We start from the raw sequence: 9,551 nt of genomic DNA, 5'->3' as shown, positions 1-9,551 counted from the left end.
AAGGAGGGCAGTTAGTGCACCATCAAGAATTGCGATACTCATACCAGAACTTACCATGTCTCGAGAGATTATTAATTGCAAGTTTCATGGATCTGAAAAATTAAGATGTCATCATTAGGGTTATCAACGCAATAAATCATTATATTTGAGTCAAGACATCCCAAGATGTGAAGCTCTATACATTGTAGTTCCACATCAAAGAACATCAGAAATAGTCATCTTTGTGGCATGGTATAGGAAGTCAGATATCAAATCCTCATATAAGAACATCTTACACCTCACTTACGAGGTCTGTATGACTGGAGTTGGTTAATGCCACATATTGCATGACTTTGTTCACGGAATATCACAATACCTTTTCCAGTGAACCTCGTGATTTAGGCCCCCAAAATAAAATTGATACTGGAGTTGCAGGCTCAAGATATCAGTTAGACAGACAACTCTTACTTACAAAACAGGCTTTAAAAAGATATAAGACATAATGAACAAGGAGTAACAGAACCGAGTACTAGTCTTTGAGCATCACCTATTGTATTTGTGAAGAAGAAGAATGAATGTACAAAGTTCTTCGTGGACAACTAGAAGATAAATGCAGTCACAAATAAGAATGCCAACCCACTGCAAAGGATTGAGCCTACTTTGGATGCTTTATCTGGATCACAATCGTTTTCACAACGAAGCAAGCACAGAAAAAATCCTTTACTGCAAGAAATGGATTGTGGCAGTTTGTTACAAGTTAGCTTATGTAATGCACCTACTACATTCAAATGACTAATGTAGTTTGCTTTTGTCTGCACTGTCCTGAAACACCTTAGTCGTCAACTTAAATAGCATAATTAATCATGGGAAAACATTTGATAATGCTTATGATGGGCCAAGAGAAGCCAGCTCATTTAGCCTGTCTTAGCACATTGTTGATCGAATTGTGTTCCTTATCCTTTTTAGCATCGATAATGCTTGTTTTCACGAGCATTTGCTTGACATGAGGCACAGGTGCACCCTTAAGATTATCAGAATGTTTGGAAAAGTTGATATCAGTATAAAAGTTTACATATCATTCTCAGCATATTTTGTTCCTTATATCCTGACGGTTTTTCAACGAACCCTGTCTTACAAAGGAAGGCAAATTGAACAATTGCTTCCTCTGTGCAACTCTCCAAGTCCATAGGATACGTGCTAATCAGCTTTTTAGTGGCATTGCGGAGGTGCTCTGTGGGCATGGACTCCTAAGTTTCATAGAACCCCAACTTTGCAACTGACGTTTTAATTTGCCACTGTTGTTTGTCTAGTGCAAATAACATTTTGTCAATTATTGTTAAGAAAATATGAGCTTTATATTGAGTAGAGGGTGAAAAATCACTGTCCTCAACCATCCCTTCGTCCCATCGCGAATTTCTCTTCCTCTTCCTTGATCTTTCAACCTTATATATGTCTCGCATTCTGACAGTTGTTACCCTTTACCTCTTATTCAGGAAATGACTCTTGTAATTTTTGGACAAATATCTTCAGAGATTTTAGCAGATGAGAAGTTGTACTGACAGCCATTTGGGAGTTTTGTAATGAATTACTTGTCTTGTGAAACCTTTCCAAGATAATGCTCCACAATTTCATGATTACACCTGTCTGCAGTTGTTCCAATTGTAGCATAAGGATTTTTGACTTTAAGTGCACTTGAGGCTTTTGAGAGTTATTGTCTGTAATGGAAGCAAGGACTTGTTTTATGGCTTTGTACCCTATTTTTAAGGCTCGCATTGCTTCTGAATGGGTATTCCATCTTGTGTCTGATAACCTTATTATTGCCAAGCACATTGTGTAGGCTTCCACAGGCGGGTTAAAGCTAAGAAAAAGACATAAGGCTTCTGCACAAAGGCAAAGAATAAACAAGCTTCAGTACAGCAGTCTACAGCACATTATCCAACCAAATTGAGCAAATGAGCACAGCAGGAAACATCGTCTGCTAGGAAGTTCTTCTCATTGATCAGGGCTTGCGTGCTAACATATCTGACACTCATATTGGATGCATTGTCATAAAACTGCCCACAGCAATCTTGAATTCTTATATCATTCTTTTCAAGGAAATTAATGAGAACTCTAGCAAGTTATGCTTCTATGTGATTACTTATTAGTAAAAATTGGTACATCTCTCTACAAGGCAATAATCTAGAATGTATCTAAAGATTATTGTCAGTTGGTGCACGTGGGATATGTTTGGAGTAGAATTAACAGACACTGAGTAATACTTGGATGTTCTGATTTCCTGGATAATGGCAGTGAGACCTTCTTTGTGTAATATTTCTATGAATTCGTCATAAATAGTTGTGGATAAGTATGAAACATGATCTTTTCTCTTATTTGCGCATTTCTGAACGTGTTCAGCGAGAAATGCATCATACTCAGTCAATATATTTAGTATTACTAAGTAATCGCCATTCTGCACTGAACCAACTACCTCATTGTTTCCTCTGAATGCTAGCCCTCTGGATGATAAAAACGTTATGGCTGAGAGAGCATGTTCTAGAACTTGGTGCCAGTATGTTTTCTCTGATTCTCTCTGCTCTGTTAAGTTCTTGTCTGTTCATCTACTTTTGGTTTTATGAATAACAAATTTTAAGATGCAACTTTGATTCAGTGAGCTTGTTTCGTGCCGACTAAAGTCCCTTGCAACATGTTTCCAGTCAGAGTAAACAGTTATTACTAGCGAAGAACTTTCCATTGCTGTTGAAAACAATTTACATATAAAGTAGAAGACATTCCACTTCAATGGTGAGTAGCAAAGCCAGTCTTTTTTAGCCTTTTCTCCATTAAATTGCTTTTGATAAAAAATAGTCTTTGAGCATTGGTATTTATACTTGTAACTCGGAATCGATTTTGTAGATGCACTGATATCCACATCCATGTACCGACAAGGAGTAATCTCCGAAGCACAAACAACATCTCATATTTGATTTCTTCCTGTTGGTAAGGGCTCGAATCAACTTGATAAAGTTGACAGTCATCAGCATCAAGATTTGTAGTTTCTACATGATTGTTTTCACTATCTTGGTTGATGGTTATGTTTCCGGCACTTTCTGATTGAGGGCAAGGGCTTGATTTGATATGATGAGGTTGATGGTCATCAGCAACCATAGATTTATTGTCTACATTGTTGCTTCCATTGTCTTGGCTTGCAAGGGTTTCGGCATTAGAGAACGAAGTCAATAAATACGTTAGCTTCCCAGTTTTAGCTTCTACTTTCTTTAATTGTTTTCTTCCTCTTTCTTTGACTGTAGCTTTTCCCAACTGCTTTTGTGTTTGTACATCTGTATAATAGATAATGTTGCGTCAGCGAGGTCACGTGACTAGTATCACGCCACGTCCTTCTCGAACCTTCGTGAATTATCGGGAGACTACTAGATTGGGGGTAGTCTGGTATATATAAGACGGTCACAACGTGACGGAACAATGTGTAATTGAACTGAGTATTGTCGAGCACGAGCACGTGAGACGTTCTTTGAGAATTATAGCGTTTGTTATAGAGCGACTGTTGAAATTAAGTGTATCGGTAAAGTTGTATTCGGAAAGAATAAACTAGTTTTATTTAAGAAAGGACTTGTGTCGCTAAAGTTTCGTTGGAAAATTAATTAACGAACGAATGGAGACGTAACAATAAGATGAACGCTTGATGAATAACATGTGTGTGCACGTATAAGTGTACTTGTGTGTCTGAGTGCTTGTTTGTGTGTGAGAGAATGAGAGAGAGTGAAAGAGAGATGTGAGAACCAGCTTCCTAATACTTTCATAATAAATGATAGTATCACTTCTTGAAGCAATATAAGCCATGGCCAGGATACTGTGGTAGATTATATAACTTCCATTTATCGCACATAATGGCTTACTGATCAGAGATCGTGATTAGTACTTTGGGCTGTAACTAACCTATGGCGGATTACTTGCTGCACTACGTATGAAAAGGCAGTGAAGTATTTTGGTGTGCAGGCTGGTCGTAAGCACACTGTGGTTTACGAGTTACAGCTAACGGATAATAAGAAAGAAAGAAAAAAAAATCGTTGTTTTTATGACCCGTTTCCTAGACGTCAAGGAAGATTGGCTGAACTTTAGAGGCATTTTTGTATTTGATTAATAAAGGGCTTTTCGTCTATATCCCTTTGGATGGATTTTGCTGACGTCCTGGCGTACGCGCTACCGTACGAAATGTACAGGCCGCTATTTTTAACCGGACCCATTTCTACTTAGGGATCGCTACCGCACTCCCTGATTATCATTTATCCAAGTTTTCCTCTCACTTCCGGAACAACATTCATTCAAGGATATTCTAGACTTACTGCTCGATCATACAAGAGGAAAAGGGATACGGCGTGTCGGGCGCAAGACACGAGGGAGGAGCCTGGTTGACATCGTCTAAAAATGTGTAGTTCCATTGGCATCAATAGGTCTAGAGTCGTTTAAACCTAGCATAGTTGTATTATAAATTGTATGTAAATATGTTAGGTCGGAGCACTCTACGTCGCACGAGAGGCCAACACACTCTTTCACTTTCTTTCTCTTCAAAAATAAGTGGACTAGGTCGAATGATTTTCATTAACCATTTTCCTAAAAAAAGAAAGAAAGAAAATGAAGACTGGTGTTTTTTTCTTTTCTTTTTTTTTATAACGGGCCATTTTTGATTCCGGACCTAGAGCTACAGACCGAATAGCCCCACCTTAATCCACCCCTGGTTACAATAGTACAATTAAGACAATAACAAGAACAACGCTCTATGCTTCGGCGGCCCAGCATGGCCAGATGGTTAGGGCGCTCGACTCGCAATCTGCAAGTCGTGGTGGCGTTATAATGTTACTGTCAATCCCACTATTCGTTCGTGAAAGAGTAGCCCAAGGGTTGGCGGTGGGTGGTTATGACTAGCTGCCTTCCCTCTAGTCTTACACTGCTATATTAGGGACGGCTAGCGCAGATAGCCCTCGTGTAGCTTTACGCAAAATTGATAACAAACCAATCAAACTAAACCATTAATTGCTCAAGCTACAAATCCCTATTATGACTCCACTATAAAATTATTGCAGGTGATATCTACTGTAGTATGGAATCGCACAGGAATTTAGCAAAAACCATAACCAGTACCGGGGAGTAGGGGTATTATTTTAGGCCTATTACTTGTAGATAGTAATATGGAAAAGCAGCGGCCATTAATTTAAAAGGCAACTAACTATACTGGAGTCATGGACAAATTTAAGCGCTAACTACACATTATAATGGAAAAGTTGTGGATTCGATTCGTAACATAAACTTAAATTTAAAACCAGAAGTTAACTAATTCTTGGATATAATTAATCAAATTTGTTTAGTGAGTAAGATAGCTCAGGTAATTAACAACTTAAATAGATTAAAATATATTATTAACTATAGTATTTGAGAAATTACAAAGTAGATAAATATTTGCTACTAAATCATAGTATTTATGTTGCTGCAGTTATGTTTTTAATTTGATCATCTTTTCAATGTTTGTTTGTTTGTTTGACGTCAATGCTAGAAACCGGGTTTCGATATCCGTGGTGGGCAGAGCACAGATAGCCCATTGTGTAGCTTTGTGATTATTTACAAACAATCAAACTTGTTTGACGTTAAGCACAAAGCTACACAATGGGCTATTTGTGCTCTGCCCACTAAGGGTATCGAAACCCTGTTTTTAGCGTTGTTGTCCGCAGAATCATCTTTTCAATGTTTTTATATTAGCCAGCTGACATATAGTTTATAACTGCACAATTTGTGATAATCATGCAGTTTGATAAATATCAAATGCTCTTCCTAAATTTGAAGAAATAATATTACGTGCATAAGTACTACTTTTCCACATACATGATAAAGTGTAATAAGTATTTATAGTGTTAAACACAATGCCGAAATATATCATGAAACTCAAACTTCCAAATTATTATATGGCACTTAATGAAAACAATAAATATGTTAATAGTTAACAGAACCATGTTTAATTGCTAAAACAATGTTAATATCTCTATTTTTATCAGAAGACACAGCTAATTATCTACAGGGTGTTGAGCCCAAATCACCTGAGATATCATTTCCGGGTCAACTGTATAAAATACTTTAACACAGACTCAGTGAACAATTACTTGTTGGATTTAGTTATCCCAGTACTACCATGCCTTAAATACCGTATATCTTAAGGAAAGTAAATATTTACGATTTTAAAAGTCTTACAAAAAGCCAGTAAAGCATAGGATTTATATGATTCCGAGTACTTTTATTCAAACATTAAATATCATCAGGCAGAATTAGAACAAAAACTTAACCCACATTTCAATAAACTACAAGTTTACGATATTTTAAAAACGTTATGTGTGTTTGACTACTATAGCAAGACCAAAACCAATTTGATTAACTAATATATGGATGGTTACATAAGTTACACCAAAAAAGAAATAAAAGACCTAATTGTCAAAAATAATTGAAACAAAGTAAAATTACGCCATTTTATTAATTAAAAAAATTATATGCTCATAATGAAGACTTAAAGCCGAAACATTGAGCAAATAAAACAAATTGTAAAATTCTCTCGAGTTCATGGTCGTTTTACTTATTTGTGATTCTGTGTACTATGCTCCAGTCAACATTATGTAAATATAAGCATGTAAAAAAAAAAGAAAGAAAGAAAAATCAAAGCATTTTGATAGGCACAAACATTGGTCTAGTCGAGATGTACAAAACTGCACGGAACTCTAGATGGTCCATGGACTGTTATTTTACTAAAAAGTATGACAAAAGCAAAACCACCTGAGGAGCAAATATCTTAGACAACAGCCAAGGATACGACCCCCAGCTGAGGGCTCTCTGTGCAAACCCATGTCCCAATGTTTTACATGGATTCACTGAGTAGGGACTTCACTTAGCAGGAATATTTTAAATTTAACATTTAAATTATATTTTGATATAATTAAAATGTTTGTAAAAAATTATATAATTATAAGTTACATACTTATATATTAAATATACATTTCTATATAAAATATTTGATAATATTGAAATTATGACACTAAAGTTTTAGGATAAGTATTTAGAGTATTTTTCATGCCTTTCACTTGATTTGTCCTTATTCGATCATTTTCATGCACGGCATTTAAATTATGCTTTCTTGCAGGCATTATGTGTTAGATCGATAAATCCTGATCTATTTGAAACAGTTTTAAGCGGTCAGACAAACAAGTTCATGTAAACGTAACTTTATTTAATAAAACTACACGTAAAGTAAACAATAAAGTATAGTAATGGTACTTATAATAGTGTGTAGAGTTAGAAACAGTTATGAGCGTTCAGTGTAGGACACCGATCTATGAGTTGAAACAAAGACAATCACAAAAACGAAGAATAAACCGTACTAAAGAAGAAAGTAGCTCAAAGTTGTTTATACAGTACTGCGCAAAAAAGTTAGGACAACATCAAAAATTAGATTTCAGGCTACTTTCGATGAACAATGGAAGGTAAATCACAGGTGAAAAATCAAAATTTTAGTAATCTTCATATTTAGTATAATAGAAACTCAGTGAAAGTACTTGAGTTCAGTAAACAGTTAATATTTTGTGTGTCCCCCTTTTGCTTTAATAACTGCAGACAGTCTTTCAGGCATTGTTGCAACATATTTAATCAAAGTGTCCTTTAGGATTTTACTCCAAATATCTCTAATACACTTCCATAAAGTTTCTTTGAAAGTAACTTTTGATTTGTCAAGTTTCTGATCTATCAAGTCTCAGATGTGCTCAATTGGGTTGAGAACGGGACTCTGTGGAGGTTATTACATCATTTGAATGACTACAGCAGCTTTTTTCTTAGCTAAGTATTGTCTACATAGGTTGGATGAGTGTTTAGGGTCATTATCTTCTTGGCAATAGAATCCTTTACCAATAATACACAAACCACTGGGTATACCACAACGGATCAGTATCTGATGGTACTTGCACTGGTCCATTATTCCATCTATTTTGCAAATATCTCCTGTCGTCTCAGCAGAAAAACACCCCCAAACCATAATACTGCCTCTCCCATGCTTCATGATAGGTGCTATGCTTTGAGGTAAGTATCTTTCGCTTTTCTTCCGCCGGACGTACAACTTACGCTTTGAACCAAATATTTCAAACTTGGACTCATCCATAACACCCTTTTACAATCATCAATAGTCCAATTTTTTACTTTTTAGCAAATTTCAGTCTCTTGACAATATTTGGAGATCGAAGTAAAGGTTTTTTAACTGCTACACGACCAAATATTCCATTCTCGTTGAGTCTTCTTGATACTGTAGATCTGGAAACTTTTCTGTCACTTGGTACATGGTCGTTTATCTCAGGCTTTAGGTCAGTGGCAGTCTCTCTTCTGTCCCGAAGGCTGCATAAACGAAGATACTTAACATCAGTATCATTGAGTTTAGGAGTTTCGCCTCTTCCTTTCCTATTTTCAAATTTAACTGTCTCGATCTCACGATCTAGGGTGTACTTGATAGTGTTTGGGGAGCATTTTAAGTCTGCAGAAATTTGTCTGAGAGTCCAACCAGCATCACATAAAGCTTTTATGTGAACTCTCTGCTCTACTGACAATTTTTTTATGCTTTTTGGGCTGTGGCATGACAACAAAACTTAATGTATATTATTTAACACTGTTTTTTTTTATCAAGGGTTATTTGTGGAGTGCTATTAAATTGATTTTTTCTAACATATACTTGTACCATATGCTAGCTCCTTGCTAGTTTCTTTCTATATAGTTAAGACACTGCATGGGGTACCATGATAGTTATTTCAGACCCTAAGTTTGGTCAGTATGTTCATTCAAGCAGAACCCTTATGATATGCCCTTGGTAGAAGTATATGGGAATTCTAAAGAATGTTAAGTATTCTCACCCTGGCTCATGCAATTGCCAACAGGGATCAGTGAAGCATTACTACAGTGTTGAAATTTACATTCTGTAATAGCCCCATAAAATGGAACAAATGACAAAATATTCACTTGTCCCAACACTTTTACAGAGTACTGTAGCAGTCTATGAAACGAACCAAATATAATTATTGCAAAGTGAAGTAAATGTAAAGTTGTAATGAATGCAAACTTAGCTGAATATGCAGAAACGTCTGAATGCATGTTCACAAAGCATATGGTTTTGAACGAACCGCGCATGTGTATTTCAAATTTGAATAAGTCGAGGAAGCCTATAGCGATTGTATTTAGTGTAATATTCATTTTTAGGAAATTACATGCGTGTTAAGTGTTGTTTGTGTGTAAATAAAATCTAAAGTTGAAATAGAAGCTAGTCGTAACGTAATAGCAACGACATATTTCACATATAATAAGTATTTATTTGACTATATTTATTAATATTAGTTTAATTTACAAATTTATCATTTGAAATATTTTTTAAAGTTATCTATAGTATTAATAATGCTATTATTTAAATATTATTATCATATTTTAATTTCTCTCTCTCTATATATATATATATATATTTATAAGATTTCATTTAGGGCACTTTGATGAGGAAACATAAATTTATCAAG

This window comes from Limulus polyphemus, unplaced genomic scaffold (genome assembly GCF_000517525.1).
Source record: "Limulus polyphemus unplaced genomic scaffold, Limulus_polyphemus-2.1.2 Scaffold1232, whole genome shotgun sequence".
Lineage (NCBI taxonomy): Eukaryota > Metazoa > Arthropoda > Merostomata > Xiphosura > Limulidae > Limulus > Limulus polyphemus.
This window is presented reverse-complemented; position numbering follows the sequence as displayed.